At 32.5% G+C, this 22,861-nt stretch overlaps 1 long non-coding RNA gene across 2 annotated transcripts in view; it reads right to left on the bottom strand.

The window, feature by feature from the left end:
• Positions 1 to 757: 757 nt before the first annotated feature.
• LOC141493140 (uncharacterized) overlaps positions 758 to 22,861 on the bottom strand; it is a 427,546-nt gene continuing 405,442 nt past the window's right edge. Inside the window, exons 1-3 of one of the 2 annotated variants that reach the window (XR_012470127.1) lie at positions 8,397 to 8,465; positions 1,404 to 1,487; positions 758 to 1,123 (exon numbers count right to left, since the gene is read on the bottom strand). This is a non-coding gene — a long non-coding RNA (uncharacterized LOC141493140). Of the gene's footprint in view, positions 1,124 to 1,403; positions 1,488 to 8,396; positions 8,466 to 22,861 lie in introns of those variants that run through there. The other variant, XR_012470128.1, reaches the window with a different exon arrangement.

Genomic DNA, 22,861 nt, shown 5'->3' with positions numbered 1-22,861 from the left:
TTTTAAAATATTATATGAAATTATTGCCTTAGCTTTATACTTTTTAAATATTTAAAATATGGAAGACCATACATTTTGGTCCTCTTTCCTTATTTCTGTTGCAAGCTTAAAACTATGTCTTATTAATTATTTCCTTAGTTACTGTAAACAAAAATGATCTCTTATAGAAAACACCTTAATTGCAAGAATTACTTTATTTTTATTTTTTATTCTCAGTATCATAAATGACTAATAAATGATTGCTTTCTGATAGATTAGTTGGTGGCCAAATTTCTTTATTCTAGTTATAATCCTCCTTGAAATTAGACACTCAGGGTTTTTGTTTGTTTGCTTTGTTTATTTTGCTTTGTTGCTGGGTTTTTTCCTCTCCAATTGATCTGAAAGCCACCAGAATCCAGCCAATGTCATGTCAAACTGGAATTATTAGCCAGAGTCAGTACTTTAGAAATGCGGTAAACCCATGGTCAATCCCATACCATAAGCCATAAGCCATAAGCCATAATAATAATAATAATAATTTTAAAATATTTTTTCATTATTCACACTAATTCAATAAATTATTCATAACTCTGTATAAGTTTCTCTTTTCTTTTAAGTAATCCCAAACAGGTAATCCTATATTACAGTGCAAATCAGTTTAGATCATTATGGCAGGAACTTTTTTTTGAGTCACACCTTTATTTTTTTCATCCATATGCACATGTATATTTTTAAATCACAAAATTTCCTTTGACCCTCCCTTCCCACCCCCTCCCCTCAGTGATGAACAGTCAGGTTAGCATTGTACATACATATTTTTGATAAACATGTTTTCAGATTAGTCATTTTTGGTATGAGGAATTAGGATTAAGGGGAAAAGATACAAGAGATATTTTTTTTACAAAATATTCATCAGATTCCAAATGGGTGTTTTTCTTTTCTTTGGTTTGGTTTTTCTTCCTCTGGATGGGAACATCATTGTCCAGTTAGCCAATCTAATAGGGTTGTCTTAGTTCTCTGAACTGCAGTGAGGAGCTGCTTCCATCAAGGCTGATCTTTTCACAATGTTGATGTTAATGTGTACAATGTTCTCTTAATTCTGCTCCCTTTATTCAGAATCTGTATGGCAGAAACTTGAGAAACTCTAGGTTCAAGATAAAAGGGAAGAAGTGGTTTTGTTTCAAAGGGCTAGAGAAAGACGCTACAATTTCATTGTATTGGATTTAGGAGCATCAGAAAGATGAACAGAACAGTTCCATTCATGTAGTTGATAAGTAGAAAAATCATGCCAGTTTTGAGAGATTAGCCTGGGAATAATAATTGAAGGAATTACATGAAGAAATTTCTATTATTTTTAGATTGTATTCTGACTATATGTTGGAGTGAATATAAAGAGAGGGGTATAGCTGATATGCTAAAAATACCTTCATGTCAGACTGTGGGAGTAATTGTGTTTTTCACTTTCCACACTGAAGAAGTCAGATGCAGCAGTGAATAGAATACTGGACCTGTAGTCAGAAAGAACAAAGTTAAAATCCATTGTCTCTTGTGATCCTGGACAAGTCACTTAATTTTTATTTGACTCAGTTTCCTCAACTATAAAATAAGCATAATAATTACATCCATTCTCACATAATTATTTAGGATCAAATAAAAAATATTTAGTTCAGTGTCATATAGTAGATACTATATAAATGTCTTCATTCCCTTCTATATTTCAGTTACCTTATTAAAATATGATTACAAATGAATTGCTTCTCACAGGAAGATTATAAGGAAGAAAGCCTATATAATAAAATTGCTTCAGTTTAGTCATAAAAGTATTTTATATATTCAAATTTATAAGATCATACTCATACTATATATCTGGTGTGACCTATTGCCAGTTACAAAGATGATACGTGAAGATGCTGGCAAATATTTAAAGATTTGTGTGGTTGATTCTATAACTTATTAAAAAATATTTTACATTGTTTCTGTGATCAATGATGTAGTTAAAAATACTAGGAGGAGAGGCCAAATACCATAGATGGAGAATTTTGGTAATAAAAGAAAAGGAAACATTTATCAATTGCAAAGTTTGAAATGGTATAAGATAGAGAATTAATGCCAAACAATATTAGACAAATTTCTACATAGTAATTGGAGATTGGTTTGAATAGAAGTCTAAAAATTAGGGAATGATCTTTAGGTCTGTCTCTCATCATGTGATGCTGAATAATTCAGTATATCTTTTTGTACCTTATTTGCCTCATTTCTCTCAAATATAAAATGAAAAAGTTGAACTATATTATCTTCAAAATTCCTTTCAATCTTAATATTTTATTATTAATTATTATTATAGCCAGGAAAGACTCTTTCCTAGTTATTCTGGATAAATGAATGCTTTATTCCACATGTTTTTCATATATGAATTAATGAATCCAAAAATTCTTAATGGCAATGGTTATTCTTAGATTGACCACAAGATGGCAAACTTCACTAAGAATCATTTTCAAAGATATGTAGTCAGGTGTAAAAGACCCTTCAGGGTTCCTTTTCTTCATGAGCTTGGAGAAAAAAAAAATATCTTGTACATAATAAAATATAAGAAAACTCTGCTATAAAATAAAAAAGTACTTGTCAAAATCATAGAATATATATATATATATGTATATATTCACATGACTATTATGTTTGTGTATATATATTTTTACATTTTTGCATATGTAGCTACATCTTACACCTATAAATAACTTCAAAATGACTTAACTCTAGGCTCTTTCTTATGATCTGTACCCTAGGTAAAAAATTCTTAATCTATCTCTGTGATTTTTTAATGTGAAAATTCTAATTATACCTTGTTCTTGGTTTAGATTTCCTCAACTTTTGGTTAATTTCTCTATCTGTGCTAGTAATTCTCATGGGAAGGAAGCATTTAGATTATCATATCACAATTTGCCATGGATAATAACAAACCCATGCTGGATAGCAGGGAATTGTAAACAATTAGAAACTAAACCAATGTAAATGTGGTTGGTGGAACTTTTGTCCGATTCAATTCACAGTCTGACTCTTGAGAAGTTTACCATTATAGGCAGACACAACTGACTTAAAAGACAAAAAAAAATCCAAATGCCAGTAATTAAATACTCTATCTCATTTGACAAAGGAGAAGTGAAGCAATAAGGGACTCATAAAATAGGACAATTTTATATTATTAGAAATATGACATGACAGAGTGTAAAGAGAAATCCAAATCCCTAGAAGCACTGAGCAAAGCTATGGCAGATTTTCAGGTTTCAGCTTTAAGGTCCTCTAAGTGATGGGATATAGTCAAAGTGCTGTCAGTTTCTCTTAAACCATGTTGTACAATTACCAGACAACTGTAGAATGGTTTCTCCATGAGCCAGTAGGGTCAATGAAAAGTCAGATGTGTCCCTCCCTTCCTCACCCTAAGGCCTGAGCACATGGGGTTCTGCAAAGCACATGGCTTTGGCCAGCTGCAGAGTGGAAAATGGATTTTGGAGATTAAACCTAAGTCCCTTGTGTATAAAGGCAGAGAACTCCACTCAGGACTACTGTTCTGGCACTGACTGGAATGTTCAAACCAAACTGTTCAGACCATTATCTTCTAATGTTTCTTCAGAGTATGTCGGAAGGGTAAAAAAAAAAAGTTTACAGTCAGCAGGTTTTATTAAAATAATAAATTAAATAGTTTTATTTGTTTTAATATTTCTCTCATAAATTAAAATCTTACCAACACAGTATTCTGTTAATAATTAAAGCATCAACAGGGTCCCATAGATTTGTGGGCAGGAGTTAGTATTCAATGACTCAGAGATCTGCATGCTAATGATGGTTTTCTTCCTTGAGGTGACTGGCCAGAACAACTCTTAGAAAATCTACTGCTGTGACTATTGTGGAAGTATAAAATAGTCAAGATTTCACAGATTAAGCCTTCTTATATAGACTGTGACAAAGTAGCTTACAAAGGAGCTTTTAGGCACTTGTAATAATATGCTATTAAGTGAGTCTGCCTGGATAAGATTGCATGACAGGTCCAGCCTCATGGCCCCTTCACTGATCCATGCATTTAAAGACTCCCTGAGAAGTCATTGACATATCCCTATTCCTTGACATTTTTAAAGACATTCCAGGATTAATGGAAAAAGCAGAATGCAATGATCTGGCTCTACTATTTCTACAAAGATTGGTTTTTTAAAAAGGAAAAAAAGCATTCAGACTAAATCCTTCCATTTTAGGAGCAGTATTTATTGTATTTTTTCTTAAGAAAAAAATTTAAGTTATTTGTAATAAGTTTCTGGTGGTGATGAGATACTTTTTTGAACCAGGTAGGCTAGTATTGAAAATTGTCCTTCTTAAAGCAGTTTATATATATATATATATATATATATATATATATACATATATATACATATATATATATATATATTAATTCTAAATGAAATTAAATTGCTTTCTTATCATTTTTTATCTATTCCATAATTACAGATGCTATAATATCAATGCCTTCATATGTTGGTTGAATCTTGCTAATGTAAGTATCCTAACATAAACATAAAATATACTAAATTTTTTTCCTAAGCTCACAAAATATGCAGATTGATTAATTTCTAACTTGTTTTAGGAAAGCAGGCTGAAGTATGATTCTTTTTAGGTTTTGCAAGGCAATGTGGTTAAGTGCCTTGCCCAAGGCCACACAGCTAGGTAATTATTAAGTGTCTGAGGCCAGATTTGACCACCCCAAAGTATGATTTTTTAAAAACAGTTGTAGTATATAGCATCCAGTTATCCAAAAACATCTTCAATTATATTCATTTTTGCTTTCAAAGGAGTCATAGAAAAGGTAAGTTATGTTCCAAAATCATAAACCATGAGAGGTAGCTCACTCAGCAAGTGGTGGGGGGAAGGCCTTTTGCCATAAGGGAAGGACAATCAGTGAGTCAATAAATATTTATTACACTAGGAGCTGTGATATGTTTCTTATGCACCCTCCAAACATCATTCACAGACTCTTTGAATTCATAAATCACAGAAACCATCTAATCCAAATATTTCATTGTACAGATGAAGAAACAAATCCTGGGCATTCAAATGTGATTTTGCTTAACATCAGAAATGTAATAAGCATCAGAGATAAGATCTAAATCCAGGTCCTTTTACTAAAATGTCAGTACTTCTATTGAGAAATTTTTGTCAGGAATGTAACCTCTGAAGATCCACTTCAGTCACTAAACTTAAACTAAAAGTTAAATAAGTATGGTTCTCTAAATGATGCTTGAGAAACAGTAAAATGCAGTCCTTCTGTTCTTTGAATTTTTTATCCATCCCACCTTTCTACTTTAAACATTTCAATAGTTATTGAGATTTTCCATTAGTGTATCACCAAGACTGAAACTGAATCCCAGAAGTGAGATCCTCTATGCTTAACAATAGCATCTCTGGTCAGCTCTCTGTAGAGACCATCTTATCAGTGTTTAATTTTGTTCTGTACTTCCTACTGAAGGTGGTGACAGATTCAGATAAATGGCATGATGCCAGGGGGGACTTCTACATTGCAAATTCTGCTTCCAATTTTAAACTAATGTCTTCCAATGTTTTTAGATTATTAAAGAAACCTACACATTTTCCCCCACATAATTGCCTTCTTTTAATAAAATAACATCAGTAATATTTTATTTCTTAAAACAATCAATATGTCTTTAATCAAAACAATTCTGAATATAGAGGAAAAGGATATAGAATTTTCAGTCAAAGCTTATGATTTAACTGCTACCTTGGTTCCTTACTGTTTGTAAGATTTGAGACAAAGAATTTCAACTTTATAGATTGCACTAACCTCATTTATAAAATGAGTACTCTGGACTATATGGTTTGTAAGTTCTCTTCCATATATATATATATATGATACTGTAATCCTAATCAATGAAGGGACTAAATGGAGAAGAAACCAGATTCCTCCTCCTCCTTCTCTCTATACAACTCTTTAAATTTAACAAATTATCAGCCCCATAAAAGATTCTATTAAAGTCCAAATAGAAAGAAATAATCTAATTCCCTCCCCCCCCCCCCAAAATTCACCTCCTCAATGCTATTATGTTAAAGTCTGGCTGTCATACTTTAGGAAATATATTAATTATATCTAATGTGTATAGATGATGGATATTAGAAGGTAAAGGGACTTGAAGATAGTTTATAAAATGATTGGCTAGATGACCTGAGCAGAATAAAATGGAGGGACATGATAATCAGATCTTCAAAAATTGGAATGAAATTCAGAAGATCAACTAGAATTTCTCTGTTTGGTCTTACAGGGCAAAACAAAGACAAATAGGACAAAGTTTCAGAAAGCTGGATTTTGTGGTTCTAGTAAGACAATATAAAATTATAGCTGTCCAAGTAATATTGGCTGATATAGGAGACAGGAATTTCGTCAATTCTAGTAATCTTCAAGTTGAGATCAGAAAATGCCTCAATAGATATGTTGAAGATGAGATAACTGTCTTAGTGTTATTGAAATCTCAGTTCTCTTCCAAGTCAAAAATTCTATAATATCCTTAAGCTTTCATTGGATTTAGTAAGAGGTTAAAATATGATTTTAGAACAAAATAGTCCTATTTCAAAGTTTTTTAGTTTCTCCTGACTTTGTTAATAATTCATGGTTTAATTTAACACACTATGTGACTATGTGGTTTCTAATGACTTTATACTTGACCTTATTGTCTTCATTCTAATATATATATATATATATATATATATATATATATATATATATTATGTATTTTGTGATATTCATTATATGGCATATGAAAGGTCTATTTTGTGGCAAACAATGACAACATTCCTTTTGAGGCCATACAGACACTCACAATTCTAATTAACAGGAATGTCCATTACCTGCCAAATGAAACTTAGGCCTGGGCCATCTGCAATGTGTAAATTGTCTTATGGTGAAATGTATTGAATCATTTGCTGAATAATAAGTGATCTGTTTCATGGAATAATTTTTATAAGATTAAATTGAGTTACTAATCAATTCAAATAAATTTGGTTGTTACCTGCTTATTTAAGGTTAACAAAGAATGTTAACACTAAAGAATACTTAGGACTTGATATCTCTAATAAAAACATTTCAAAAAAAATCTTAGTAAGATAAACTTGTTTTTTAAAGTACACATTCTTTTCTCACCACAAGATATGATACTTTGAAAGATAAGAAAATGTATTAAGCATATTTATGATTTTTATGTACCAGACATTTTGTTAAACACTGTAAATATTATTTAATTTGATCACACAAGGGTGAGTTTAATAAATGTCTAATGATGTGAAATACATTATTGACCCTACATAGACCACTTATTAATGTATTAACAAAACTAATTAGAAGATTCATTCTCCTTTTATATAAGAATTAAATGACCTTGTCATCTTTGAGGACTAACCAAAGTCTTAAGTCCTCCAAAATTCCTGCTTCAGCAGTTTGAGCAAACTATTTTCATCTACCGATACAACTGGGAGAAGTCTTCCAGATATATAATTTATGATACTGTATGACACATTCTTCACCAACAGGTTTGAGGTTTATTATTTTACCGTCAACCTGGTTTAATCTGTTTGCAGGGATGATTTTAACACATTATGGCTGCTGCATATACTTTCAGTTTCTTGTAGCCACCAGTGAGAGTTAGGTGAATAAACATCCCAGAAAAGGGATTGACAGGTACTTTTATCAGATGCTAGTCCTCCTTGTGCACCAACTCTTGCCTCCTTATCTATTCACCAATCTATTCTAAGATTTAGGATTTTCAGGCTGAGAGGAACCCCATATTTTTGAGTCTCTGCACTATCAGTGATCTTTCACATGTTTGGATATTATTTTCATAGAACTTGATTCAATAGATAAACCATTTTTATAACATTAATTACAAGTGAGCACAGTTTTGTGGAATCAAGGATGTATGCCTTAAAATTCAAAATAAATGTCTGTCTTTGAGATATTTTCTCTACTTTTGTTCTCTTCATATAAGTGAGATGAAATAGATACCCGGAAAGGAGATAATTTTGTTAGTATTAATAAAAAAAATTGTAAAACAATAAATGAGCAGATGCCACTACACCACAAGTTGTCATTCCTGCCATGTGAACCTGTAGTAAGATTTAAATCTTGACCCTGCCACTTATTACTTATGTAGCCTTTTATTGTAGACTCAACTTTAACCTCAATTTTAGTTCTAATTCAAAGAGGAGAGAGAAATAAACATTTCTAAGTTGTTGAACATTAAACAAAGGACGAGACTTACCCTGCTACAAGTCTCCAGCAACATATAGCTTTTCTGGCTATTCATTTCCACCTCTAGAAATTTGTTTAGTCAGCTTTAGAAATTGACCATAATTTGGTCTCAGGCACTCACCAAATCTGCCTATAATGCTGACTACCTTTACGGGGATGTTTCATACCATCAATCCTAAATGCTGACCAGTGAAGCTGGAACCAATGAAGCTGCAAAGTAAAGAGGTAGATGATTCAGGGAAGTGAAGGAATCTTAGGGACTTCAGGGAAGATGTAACAGGAAAATACTGGTTCTATCATAATTTCACAATTCTCTGGGCCTCAATATTTTCCTCTAGGGCGGGGGGGGGGGGGGGTTGTTGAACTAAAGGACTTTGAAGTTCCTATGTACTCATAGATTTTTGATCTTCATTTTTCTCCTTCACTTATTATTATTTTTGCTTTGGATAGTAAATATTATTCATTTTTTCCTAATGCTTAAAACCTGACTATAGCAGGGAAAGTGAAACCAAAGCACCTGTGGTATTTTGTTTTATTAAGTTAGCAAATATGTATCCATATTGCTAAGAATATCTGTGTTAAATTTGTAAAGTTGCAAAAAATGTAAAATTCAAAACACCAAAAATGATAAGTAGAAACTACTATTGTACATAATTGGAAAACAAATAAAATATTTATATAATCAGAATATAAAAAATACATTTTCTAACAAAACAAATGATAAGAAATTTATGCAGGTTATACTGAAAAGAATCAACAAAAAAACTACCTCAGGTACTACTGAATTACTACCTACAGGGAGTTTCTAAGTTAATAGAATCCTGAATGACTACTCAACATTAATGTTGTAGAAAAGGGAGTTTGAACACATGTGAGCTGAGCTAGAAAGACTATGAAGGTTCTTCTAATTCTTGAGATTCTATTATTCTTTTTGCATTTTGATTTATTTATTTGTTTGTTTGTTTGTTTGTTTATTTATTTATTTATTTATTTATTTATTTAGATTCATATATTTATAGACACATGCAGATTTTTAGATTACAGAATTTCCATCCATCCTCCCTTTCCACTCCCGTCCCTTCAGCAGTGAATAGACTGGTTAGCATTGTACTACATACTTTTGATAAATTTGTTTACAGATTAGTTTTTTTGGTATGAGGAATATTGTCCATGGCTGGTCTAATACAGTTGTCCTTGCTCTCTGAACTGCTGAGAGGAGTTGCATCCATTAAAGCTGTCCATCTCCCAATGTTGCTGTTAATGTGTACATTGCTTTCTAGGTTCTACTTCCTTCATTCAGAATCTGATCCCATAAGTCATTTCATGCTCCTAGAGAGTCCAACCATTTATGGTTTCTTATAATACAATAATATTTTCTTTTATGTTTTTGGAAGACAAATGGGGTAAAGTGGCTTGCCCAAGGCCACACAGCTAGGTAATTATTAAGTGTCTGAGACTGTGTTTGAACCCAAGTACTCTTGACTCCAGGCCTGGTGCTTTATCCACTGCGCCACCTAGCTGTCCAGAATAATAATATTCCACAGCATTCATGTACCATAGCTTGTTTAGCCATTCCCCAATTGATGGGCATCTCCTCAATTTCCAATTCTTTGCCACTACAAAAAGAATATTTTGGAAAATGTAGGACTTTTTCCTTTTTTATATTTTCTTCTGAATATAGATCTAGAATTGGATTTGCTGGGTCAAAGGCTATGAAGTTTTACTGTTCTTTGTGTATAGTTCCATATGGCTTTAATGTTGTCTATAGTTATTTTTAAATGGAATTTCTCTTTCTAGCTATTGCTCTTGGGCTTGTTATGCATATATAGAACTGCTGATGTTTTATGTGGGTTTATTTTATATCTTGCTACTTAGTTGAATTTGTTCATTGTCTCAAGGAGTTTTAAGATGATTTTCTTGGGTTCTTTAAGTATATCATCTGTTATGTCATCTGTTAAAAGTGAAAGTTTTGCTTCCTTATTGCCAATTGATGGTTTTTAGATAGATACTACTTTAAAGAAAGCTCCATTTATTCCTAAACTTTCTAGTGTTTTCAATGGGAATGGATGTTGAATTTTATCAAAGGCTTTTTCACCATCTATTGAGATAATCATATGATTTCTGTTCATTTTGCTATTGATATGATTAATCTTTAACTATCCCTGACTACCTGGTATAAATCCCACATGACCATGTTATATTATCCTAGGAATAACATGTTGTAGTCTCACTGCTAAAATTTTATTTAATATTTTTGCATCTGGGGCAGCTAGGTGGTGCAGTAGATAGAGCACAAGCCCTGGAGTCAGGAGTACCTGAGTTTAAATCCAGCTCAGACTCTTAATAATTACCTAGCTGTGTGACCTTGGACAAGCCACTTAACCTTATTGCCTTGCAAAAACCTGAAAAAAACCCTTTTTTGCATGAATATTCATTAGGGTGATTGGTCTGTAATGTTCTTTCTCTGTTTTTGTTCTTCCTGGTTTAGATATCAGCACCTTATTGATTTCATGAAAGGAGTTTGGCAGAACTCCTCCTATTTTTTTTAAAATATTTTATGAAGAATTGGAATTAATTGTTCATTAAATGGTAGGATTCACTTGTAAATTCATCTGGACATGGAGACGTTTTCTTAGGGAGTTTACTGATTATTTCTTCAATTATTTTTTTTTCTAAAATGGGGTCATTTAAGTAATTGATTTCCTCTTCTTTTAATCTGGGCAGTTTGTATTTTTGTAAATTTTCATCCATTTCACTCTAGTTTTCCAATTTGTTGGCATACAGTTCTCCAAGGTATCTCTGAATTATCTTTTGAATTTCCTCCTCATTGGTGGTTAGTTCATCCTTTTCATTTTTGATACTGATAATTTGGCTATCTCCTTCCAGTTTTTTAAAAATTGGATTGACCAGTGGTTTGTCTATTTAGTGACTTTTCATAAAATCCACTCAGTTTTATTTATGAGATCAATAGTTTTCATGCTTTTAATTTTTTAATCTCTCCCTTGATATTCAGAATTTCTAATTTAGTATTTAAATGAAGATCTTTAGTTGGTTCTTTTTTATAACTTTTTTAGTTGCATACCCAATTCATCAATATCTTCTTTCCCTATTTTTTTCACATATGTGTTTAGAGATATAAAGGTTCTCATAAAAACTGCATTGACTGCATACCATAAATTATAATGTTTCATTATTATCACATTCTTTGATATAATATTTTGATTATTTCTGGTATTTGCTGTTTGATCACCCATTATCTAATGTAAAATTATTTAATTTACAATTGGTTCTTGTTTACCTTTCCATGACCCTTTATTATATGCAATTTTTATTGCATCATGGTCTGAGAAGTGTGGATTTACTATTTCTGCCTTTCTGCATTTAATTATAAGGATTTTGTGCCCTAGTGCATGGTCAATTTTGGTATGGGTGCAATGTACTGTGGAGAAAATTGTATATTGTTTTATATCCCTAATAAGTTTTCTCTAGAGGTGTAGCATATCTAAGTTATCTAAGGTTTCATTCACCTTCTTAACTTCCTTCTTGTTTATTTTGTGGTTAGATTTTTCTAATTCTGAGAGAGGGAAATTGAGGTCTCCCATTATTAAAGTTTTGCTGTCTATGTCTCCTTGTATGTCATTATTTTTTTCCTCTAGGAATTTATATTCTATACCACTATACATATTTAGTAATGATATAACTTCATTATCAATTGTACCTTTTATGAGGATGTACTTTCCTTCCTTATCAAATTGAATGGGATTGATTTTTGCATTTATTTTATCTGAGATTAGAATCACTACTCCTGATGTTTTTACTTCAGCTGAGGCATAACATATTTTGCTCCAATCTTTAACCTTTACCTTATTTATATCTCTCTGCTTCAAATGTGTTTCTATTAAACAACATATTGTAGGATTCTAGTTTTTAATCAATTCTTCCTTGGTCATAAACTGTTTCCTTTCCATAGATCTGACAGGTAAACTATTTCTTGATCTTCTAGTTTGCTTATAATACTGTTTTTTATGTATAAATCCTATATCCATTTGGATCTTATCTTGGTATATGGTGTGAGGTGTTGGTCTAATCTAAGTTTCTTCCATACTAACTTACAATTTTCCCAGCAGTTTTTATCAAAGAGAGAGTTTTTAGATGGACTCCTTGGGTTTATGAAACATCAGATTACTATAATCATTTCCTGCTATTGCACCTAGTCTATTCCACTGAACCACCACCCTATTTCTAAGCCAATTCCAGACAGTTTTGATGACTGATGCTTTATAATATAATTTCAGTTCCGGTAAAGCTAAGCCACCTTCTTTTGCACTTTTTCTTTGAATCCCTGGAAATATATACATATATATATATATATATATATATATATATATATATATATATATATATATATACTTACAATTTTTTCTAACTCATTAATTTTTTTGGAATTTCATTTGGTAGGGCACTAACAAGTAGTTTAGATTTGGTAGAAATGTCACTTTTATTAAATTAGCTCAATCTATCCATGAACAGTTAATGTTTTGTAATTATTTTGTAACAGTGTTTTGTAATTATTTTCAAAAGGTTCTAAGTCTGCCTTGGCAGGTAGACTGCCAGGTATTTTATGTTGTCTGAGATTACTTTGAATGGGATTTCTCTTTCTAACTCTTTCTGCTGTATCTTGCTAGTCATATAAAGAAAAGTTGAGGATTTAGGAGGGGTTTTTTTATGTGCTGCTACTTTGCTAAAGATGCTAATTATTTCTAGCACTTCTTAAGATGATTTCTTGGGATTCTCTAGGTATACCATCATGTCATCTGCAAAGAGTGAGAGTTTTGCCTCTTCCCAATTTAATTCCTTCAATTTCTTTTTCTTCTCTTATTGCTGAAACTAATATTTCTAATACAATATGGAATAGTAGGGGTGAAAATGGGCATCATTGCTTCACCTTTGATCTTATTTGTAATGCCTCTAGCATATCACTATTGCATATAATGCTTGTTGACAGTTTCAGATAGATACTGCTTACTGTTCCGAGGAACAGTCCATTTAATCCTATACTCTCTAGTGTTTTTATTAGGCATGGGTCCTGTATTTTGTCAAAAGCTTTTCCAGCATCTATTGATGTGATCATATGATTTCTAATAGTCTTGTTATTGATATAATTAATTGTACTAGCAGTCTTCCTAATGTGGAACCAATACTACATTGCTGAGATAAATCCTACTTGGTCATAATGTATTATCCTAGTGATAATTTGCTGTAATCATTTTGCTAAGACAGACTTTATTTAAGATTTTTGCATCTATATTCACCAGGGAGATGGGTCTATATTTTCTTGCTCTGTTTTAACTCTTCCTGGTTTAGGTATCAGCACCATATTGGTGTCATAGAAAGAGTTAAGCAGAGCTCCTTCTTCATCTATTTTTTTCACAGAGTTCATATAGAATTAGAACCAATTGTTCCTTATATATTTGAAAGATTTCACTTGTCTATCCATCTAGCCCTGGAGATTTTTTCTTAGGGAGTTTAATAATTGCTTGTTGAAATTCTATTTCTGAGATAGGGTTATTTAGGTATTTAATTTCCTCTTCATTTAATGTGGGCAACTTATATTTTTATAAATATTCGTTCATTTCATTTAGATTGTCATAGATACTGGCATAAAGTTGGGCAAAATTATTCCAAATTATTGCTTTAATTTCCTCTTCACTTGGTGGTGAGTTCATGTTTTTCATTAATTATACAAGCAATTTGGTTTCTTCTTTCTCTTTTTCAATCAAATTGACCAGACATTTATCAATTTTATGTTTTTTTTCATAAAACCAGCTCTTGGTTTTATTTATTAATTCAATAGTGTTCTTGTTTTTGATTTTATTAATTTCTCCTTTAAGTTTCAGAATTTCTAATTTGGTATTGCATAGGGAGGTTTTAACTTGTTCTTTCTCTATTTTTTAGTTGCATTTTTAGTTAATTTCTTCTTTCTCTAATTAATTCAGGTAAGCATTTAAAGATAAAATTTAGCCCCTGACAGTCACCTTGATTGTATTCCATAAGTTTTGTTATGTTGTTTCATTATTGTCTTTATCTAAGATGAAATAACTAATTGTTTCTTTAATTTGTTGCTTGATCTACCAATTCTTTAAAATAAGGTTATTTGAATGCAAGGTTGGATCCATATTAGGACAACTGTTAGTAAAATTAATTATATCAACAACAAATCTATCAGAAATTATATGATCAAAGCAATATATGTTGGAAAAGCTTTTGACAAAATACAGCACCCATTCCCTCTAAAAACACTAGAAAATGTAGGAATAAATGGTCTGCTCCTTAGAATAATAAGCAGTATCTATCTGAAGCTATCAACAAGCATTATATTCAATGGGGAGATGCTGGAGGAATTCCCAATAAGATCAGGGGTGAAACAAGGGTGCCCATTATCACTGCTACTATTCAATATCATATTAGAAATGTTAGCCTCGGCAATAAGAGAAGAAAAAGAAATTGAAGGAATTAGAATAGGGAAGGCAGAGAGAGAAAACTCTCACTCTCAGTGCAGATTACATGATAGTATACCTAGAGAATACCAAAAAGTCATCTAAAAAACTACAAGAAATAAATAATAACTTTAGTAAGTAGCAGGATATAAAAGAAAGCCTCAGAAATCCTCAACATTTCTATAAATGACTAGCAAGATATAGCAGGAAGAGCTAGAAAGGGAAATCTCATTCAAAGTAACCTGAGACATATAAATTTCCTGGGAGTCTACCTGCCACAGTAGACTCAGAAACTTTTTGAAAACAATTACAAAATACTTCTTATGCAAATTAAATCAAATTTAAACAACTAGGTAAATATCAACTGCTCATGGATAGGTCAAGCAAATATAATAAAAATGACAATTCTCCTGAAACTAAACTACCTGTTTAGTGTCCTACAAATCAAAATTGCAAAAAAAAAATTTAATGAGTTAGAAAAAGTTATAAGTAAATTCAAATGGAGAAATAAAACGTCAAGAATTTCCAGGGATTTAATGAAAAATGTGCAAAAGAAGGTGGCTTAATCCTGCCTGATCTAAAATTATATTATAAAGCATTAATCATCAAAACTGACTGGTATTGGCTAGCAAACAGAGTGGTAGAATAGACTAGGTGCAATAGCAGGAAATGATTATAGTAATCTGCTGTTTGATAAACACAAAGAGTCCATCTATTGGGATAAAAACTCTCTTTGATAAAAACTGCTGGGAAAATTGGAAGCTTGTATGGAAGAAACTTAGATTAGATCAACACCTCACACCCTACATCAAGATAAGATCAAAAGGGATACAGAATTCAGACATAAAAAACAATATTATAAGCAAACTAGAAGATCAAAGATTAATTTACCTGTCAGATCTATGGAAAGGGGATCAGTTTATGACTAAGGAAGATGTGAATAACAACACTAAAGCAAACTAGATAATTTTGACTACATTAAATTAAAAGGCTTTTGCACAGGCAAAACCATTGTACCCACAATCAATAGAAATGTAATAAAGTGGAAAACAACCTTTACAACTAATGTTTCTGACAAAGGACTCATTTCTAAAATATACAGAGAAGTGAGTCAAATTTAAAAAAAAAATCATTCCCCAATTGACAAATGGTCAAAGGATATGCAAAGGCAATTTACAACTGAGGAAAGCAAAGCAATCAATAGTTATATAAAAAAATTGTCCTCAATCATTACTTATTAGAGAACTGCAAATTAAAGCTTCTCTGAGATACCACCTCAAACCTCTCAGACTGTCCAATATAACCAGAAAGGATAATGATCTTTGTTGGAAGACTTGTGGGAAATCTGGTATACTATTACATTGTTGGTAGAGCTATGAACTCCAGCCTTTCTGGAGAGCAATTTGGAACTACGCCCAAAGGGCAACAAAAATGAGCATACCCTTTCATCCAGAAATACCACTACTCGGTCTATAACCTGAAAAGATTATGAAAAGGGGTAAAAACATCACTTTTACAAAAATATTCATGGCAGCCCTGTTTGTGGTGGTAAAGAACTGGAAATCAAGTAAATGTGCTTTATTTGGGGAGTGACTTAGCAAACTGTGGTATATGTAATTTCATGGAACACTATTCTATTAGAAACCAGGAGGGATGGGAATTCAGGGAAGCCTGGATGGATTTGCACGGGCTGAGGCTGAATGAGATGAGGAGAACCAGAAACCATTGCACAGCCTAACAACAATATGAGGGCGGTGATCAACCTTGATGGACTCACTCATTCCATCAGTGCAACAATCAGGGACAATTTGGGGCTGTCTGCAATGGAGAATACTCTCTGTATCCATAGAAAGAACTGTGAAGTTTGAACAAAGACCAAGGACTATTCCTTTTAATTTAGGGGAAAAACTGGTAATTTATTGACTGATCTTGCTATCTCTTTTTTTAATGTTTTTTTATTTATTTTTATTAAAGATATTATTTGAGCTTTACAATTTTCCCCCAATCTTGCTTCCCTCCCCCCCACCTCCACCCCACAGATAGCACTCTGTCAGTCTTTACTTTGTTTCCATGTTGTACCTTGATCCAAATTGGGTGTGATGAGAGAGAAATCATATCCTTAAAGAGAACAGAACTCTCAGAGGTACAATAAGATATCTGTTTTTTTTTTTTCCCTACATTAAAGGGAATAGTCCTTGTACTTGTTCAAACTCCACAGCTCCTTATCTGGATACAGATGGTAACTCTCCTTTGCAGACTGCTATCTCTTATACTCTATGTTTCTACCTTAAGGCTATGATTTCTCTCTCATCACATTCAATTTGTATTAATGTATACCACGGAAACAATGTAAAGACTATCAAATTGCTTTCTTTGGCGGGGGTGGGTAGGATGATGAAGTAAGATTGGGGAAAACTTGTAAAACTCAAAGTAAATAAAATCTTTACAATTCAAAACAGAGGTTATTTAGTTTCTAATAATTTCGGGGTCTATATCTCCCTGGCACAGCATTGCATATGGGTTTTTATTGCATTATGATCTGAGAAAGATGTATTCACTATGTCTGCCTTTCTGCAATTGATCATTAGGTTTTCATGCCCTAGTACTCAGTTAGTTTTTGTGTAAGTGCCATGTACTTCAGAAAAGAAAGTATATTGCTTTCTGTTCCCATTCAATTTCCTGCATGGGTCTATCATATCTTGGTTTTCTAGCAATCTCTTTATCTCATTAACTTCTGTCTTGTTTATTTTATGGTTAGATTTATCTAAATATGAGAGTGGAACATTGAAGTCTCCCACTAGTAGAGTTTTGCTGTCTATATCTTGCCGTAGCTCTTTCAACTTCTCTAAGTATTTCGATCCTGTACAATTAGGTGCATACATATTTAGTATTGAAATTAGTTTATTGTCTATGGTACCTTTTAGGAGGATATAGTTTCTTTTAATGCTATCTATTTTTGCAGAAGCTTTGTCTGAGATAGAGACTGCTACCCCTGCTCTTTTCACTTCAACTGAAGCAAAATATATTTTGCTCTAACCTTTTCCAATGAACTTTTGTTTCCTTTCCGGTGTCTTATGTTTTACTTTTAGTAGACTTGATTTCTTTGGTGAATTTTTCATAATTTTCCTGAATGACTCATTTTTTCTATTTTTCTTCTTCCTCTCTTCTATGGCTTTTAATTTTTTTTAATCTCTGCAATGAGCTTTTGCATTTGATTCCAATTTATAGGCTGTTTTGATACTTCCCCTTTGACCTATTTTTCACTTATTTCTTCTTCAGACATGGCATTGCTGTCATCTTTGTCAGTAAAGTAATTTTCTATAGTGAGTACTCTTTTAGCTTTTCTGCTTATCTTTGTTGTTTTAGCTCTGCTCCTAGGGTAAAGGGAGTATAGATTAAAGCTTTTTTTTTGGTTGGGGTCTGATCCCTGGCTTGTCATTGACCAAATTGCAATGGCCTATGCCACCCAGGCCTTGCCTTTGAAGAGCTTTGTTTCCTCTTTTATGTCCAGTTTCTGACTTAGCAGTGGTTTGTTCTTGTCTCGGTCCTGTCTTTTACCCTGGGGCTCCTAGGGTTCAGACTTTGGAGTAGGGATCCTCGCTGCTGGCTTGCTATCTAGCTGTCAGGACCTCTGCTGTTGTCAAGCTATTAGGGCCTGGATTGCACTGTGGCTAAAAGCTTCCTGTTGCTTTCCTTGCTGGGCTTTACTTCTTCTTTCCCCCCAAAGAGACACCCCCTTACTGAAGATCCTTCATGAGGTCTTCCCCCCTTTTTAACTTCTTTTAATATTCTCTTTTTCTTGATGGTATCTGTAACTTGAATGTCAGAACAGGGGCTTAATTTATCTTTGGTTGGGAAAGGGTCCAGGAGCATTTTTGATTAATATAAATATCTTGGTTCTGCCCCAGAAGTCAGCAAGATTCTATTATTGTTTTACCTCATATACATTTTTGAGCTTCGATATGCCACCATAATTGGAATATAGCTCTAGAAAGCTATTCCTCATTTAAAATCATTAAAGAAAATGTAATGGACCTTCCTCTTATCTCAAAAATCACATATTTTAAAAAAGTTTTAAAACCATTGGATAAAGAAATATAGTATAATTGTGCATACATAATACAAAAAAATCTTTAAGAATCAGAAATCAAATGGGAGAATATATAATTGTAACAGAACACCATTATCGATAAGAGGAGAAATTATGCAGTAGGGATGAGCTGATTCCCTATACTCAAATGATTAAAAATCTCACATCCTAATATGTTCATTGAGTAGGGGAAAAAATCTGTAGATGCCATCTGTATTGCTTCACAATTAGAAAACTTCTTATAAATTAATTCCCACAGTTTTATCTCCTGGGAATGGACTATTGAACTTAACTCCTCACAGAGCAGCTAACCTTTTTTTATTAACTTTTATTTTGTGTTTAATTTAAATCACAAAAGGAACATAAGGTATAATAAGTATGGGCTCCTAAAACTCAGTCAATTGAAATATAGCAGCATTGTTATTTAGTTATTTTCAGTCATTTGACAATTCTTAATCCCATTTGGTGTTTTCTTGGGAAAGATATTAGTTTGCCATTTCCATCTTCAATTCACTTTATAAATGAGGAATTGAGGATTAAGTAATTTGCTCAGGGTCACCCAACTTATAAGTATTTGAAGCCAGGTTTGAATTCAGGAATATGAATCTTCCAGATAGGCTCAACACTATATCAATTATGACATCTTGTTGCATATATTTTATATTAGTCACATATATTTTATAATGCATATATGTTGCATATATTATATGAGACAAATCAGAATTATGAAAGCATTTAATAACCAATACCTAGAATTATAACTACAAGAAATATGGGGGGGGGAGGGTGGCTAGGTGGTCCAGTGGATAGAGTACCAGCCCTGGAGTCAGGAGCACCTGAGTTCAAATCCGGCCTTAGACACTTAATAATTGCCTAGCTGTGTGGCCTTGGGCAAGCCACTTAACCCCATTGCCTTGCAAAAACCTAAAAAAACCTACAAGCATTATGGTAAATATAAAAATCATATGTATAAATTAGCATGGAAATATTTAATACAGGGAACCAAATAAAGAGATCATTTGCAAATACTCAATATAAGTATGATACAATTTTTCACACTGAATATAAAATACAGAATAAATATTCATGTATAACATAATATAATTAATGTAATTGATGTTATGCACAAAATAAAAATAATATTTTAGTTATATAGTATATTGTTTTATAAAACATTATATTCATTCTTTCATTTTTAACAAAAATATCGATACTAACAAAATAAAAATAATATCTTAAAGTACTATGTAACTATAGTTAAAAATCAAAGAGGAGTGAATGTGAAAGTTTTTTAAAAAAATCTAATTGGTACTGTAATTAGTTATAGCATCAATTGTACACATGGGGAACTGAAAGTCATACCTAGTAAATGTCTCAGGCAGGATCTGAACCAAGTTCCTTCTAATTTTTTTAGTATAGGATTTTCTGCCTTCCTATTGTAGTCTATTACATTTTATTCACTCCATTAGGCACCATCATCTAATAGCATGTATAATATATCCAACAATTGTTTTGAAAGTATTACATATCAGCATGATAGTGAATTATATTTTACTAGTATAACTGTGGTATCCTATGGTTAGCATGCATCATCAGTATCCTTAGTCATCTCACAAATTCTCCAGTTTCTAACAAGTTGGATTGCATGAGTCTTCTTCATTCTCATGGACAAAGTATAGTTAAATGGGTTCGGAAAGTTGTAACAAAACTATGTGTACTCTGCCAATCAGGATAGAAGCTTCTTTCATACTAAAAGCCATGGTTTTCTAGTCAATTTTTCCAATATTTACCTATGGACCTTGGACAAGTTATCATCTCTGAGTTTGACCTATAAAATAAAGAGGTGGTATGAGTTGGTCTCCGGAAGTTGCTTCTAACTCTAATTCTATGATCTTATGATCTTGTTATTCCCCAGGACTCTTTTGAAACAAACAACCTTTTTGGCCTTTTTTTTAAATCTGATCTAATCTTCATAATCTAGATCTATAAATGAACTTAAATATAAATAGACTCTTCTTAGAACCGAATTTACTTATTCCTCCATTGTTCCTATTATCCTTATCTCAAGAGAGGGCTAATAATTCTCCTTCACACCATTGGTAGTTTCCTGCCACTTCTAGAACTCATCATCATTCAGTATCCCTCTGTCTCTTTGTAGTTCTATAGCCAACTCACCTCTCCAGTCTTCATTTCAATATAATGGTATATCGTAAGCATATTTTCCCCTCCAATAAATCCCTTCTTTTCTTCAAAATGGAACTCTCCTTTGTAACTTAGACAAGGTTAAAGGAAGAAAGCCATTAAAAAGAAGTCATAGGAGTAGAGTACATAAGAAAATGATGAAGAAATATAGAAATAAGACAGACTCACACAGTTTTTATTTTGCTTCTCTTTTCCTACCATTGGTACCATTTGGAAAGAAATAATGGAATGGAAATGAAAATTCAAATTTGGAACGATAAAATTGAATGGAATTGGAAATTCTGAAAATACAAGGTGAGTAAGAAAATAGTTGAAAAACAGGTAAGCTGCCTTTAGTGAGCTAGAATTGTCAGATTCAGATGATTAAATTTAAGAATCCTGGAAGAAAAATGAAAGGGATTCCTTAGTTACCAAAAGTGATATTTGAAAGACTGTGAAGCATGGGAGAGGTGCTGCAAAATTGGAAAAGGGCAAAGTATCTCAATTTTCAAAAGAAAAGTGGGGGAAGGAAAGAATGGTGAAAGCTATAGTCCAGTGCCTTTGAATTTATTTAAAAATCAAAAAATATGCTATTAATGGAAAATTTAGGAAGGAAAGGAAACTATGTTCCCTTAGAGCCAACATGACTCCATTAAGATCATGTAATTCCAAGACTGGAGTCATTTTGTTTTTATAAGTGTTATAAGCCTAGTGAATCAGCAGAATGTTGTACTTTACATAAATTTTTTTCAAGGATTTATCAATTTTTTATATCATCCTTGCATATAAGATGGAGAGGCAACAAAGAGAATAGTAGAGTTATATGAATTTGGAAGAGTTTGAATAAAAATTAGGAAGATTAATTCTGAAAGATTTAGAACTCTGAATAAGGCAATGACGTTTTTAGGTTTTTGCAAGGCAAATGGGCTTAAGTGTCTTGCCCAAGGCCACACAGCTAGTTAATTATTAAGTGTCTGAGACTAGATTTGAACCCAGGTACTTCTGACTCCAAGGCTGGTGCTTTATCCACTACGCCACCTAGCAGCTCCTGAAGATTAATTCTGTATGTTTATGATAACTTGGAGAAAATTCTCTAGGAGAATGACCGACATAGAGGTACTAAGCCAAGTGAGCAAAGCCTCTAGCACTCCCTATTGGCTGGCCCATGCAGAATTACTAAACCCAGTGAGCAAAGCCCCTAGGGATCTCAACACCAAACCCAGCTCCTCCCCAACAGAAGATCTTAGGAAAAATGATTAAAGGCAAGCAAAAAGGGGGCTCCATAGAAAAATACCTAGAAAATAAAGACCCTGAATCAGAGAGATTTAGAACCTCTGAGGAGAATATGATTTAGTCTCCAGAGTGGAAAGACTTCCTTGAAGAAATCAGGGAGGAGTTTAATATCAACTGGAAAATTTGGGAAAATAAACCCAAGAGAAGATTATAACCTTGCAACAAGAAAACAAATCCTTGGAAAATACAATTGGACAAATTCAAAACAAAATAATTCTCTCAAAACCTCAATTGGTCAAATGGAGAACTCTTTCAAAAATAGAATTGTCCAATTGGAAAAGGAATTGCAAAAGTTGAATGAAGAAAATTCTTCTCTAAAACAAGAATGGAGTTTGTGGAAACTAATGACTTCATGAGAAAACAAGAATCTGTTAAACAAAAACAAAACATTGAAAAATAGAAGAAAATGTAAAATACTTCATAGACAAAACTACTGACCTAGAGAATAGAAGTAGAAGGGACAACTTAAGAATTATTGATCTCCCTGAAAATATTGACAAGGAAAAAAAGCCTGGACTTAATATT

This window comes from Macrotis lagotis, chromosome 7 (genome assembly GCF_037893015.1).
Source record: "Macrotis lagotis isolate mMagLag1 chromosome 7, bilby.v1.9.chrom.fasta, whole genome shotgun sequence".
NCBI classification, from domain to species: Eukaryota; Metazoa; Chordata; class Mammalia; order Peramelemorphia; family Peramelidae; genus Macrotis; species Macrotis lagotis.
Note: the sequence above shows the minus strand (reverse complement) of the source record. Positions and strands in the feature narration are given on the sequence as shown.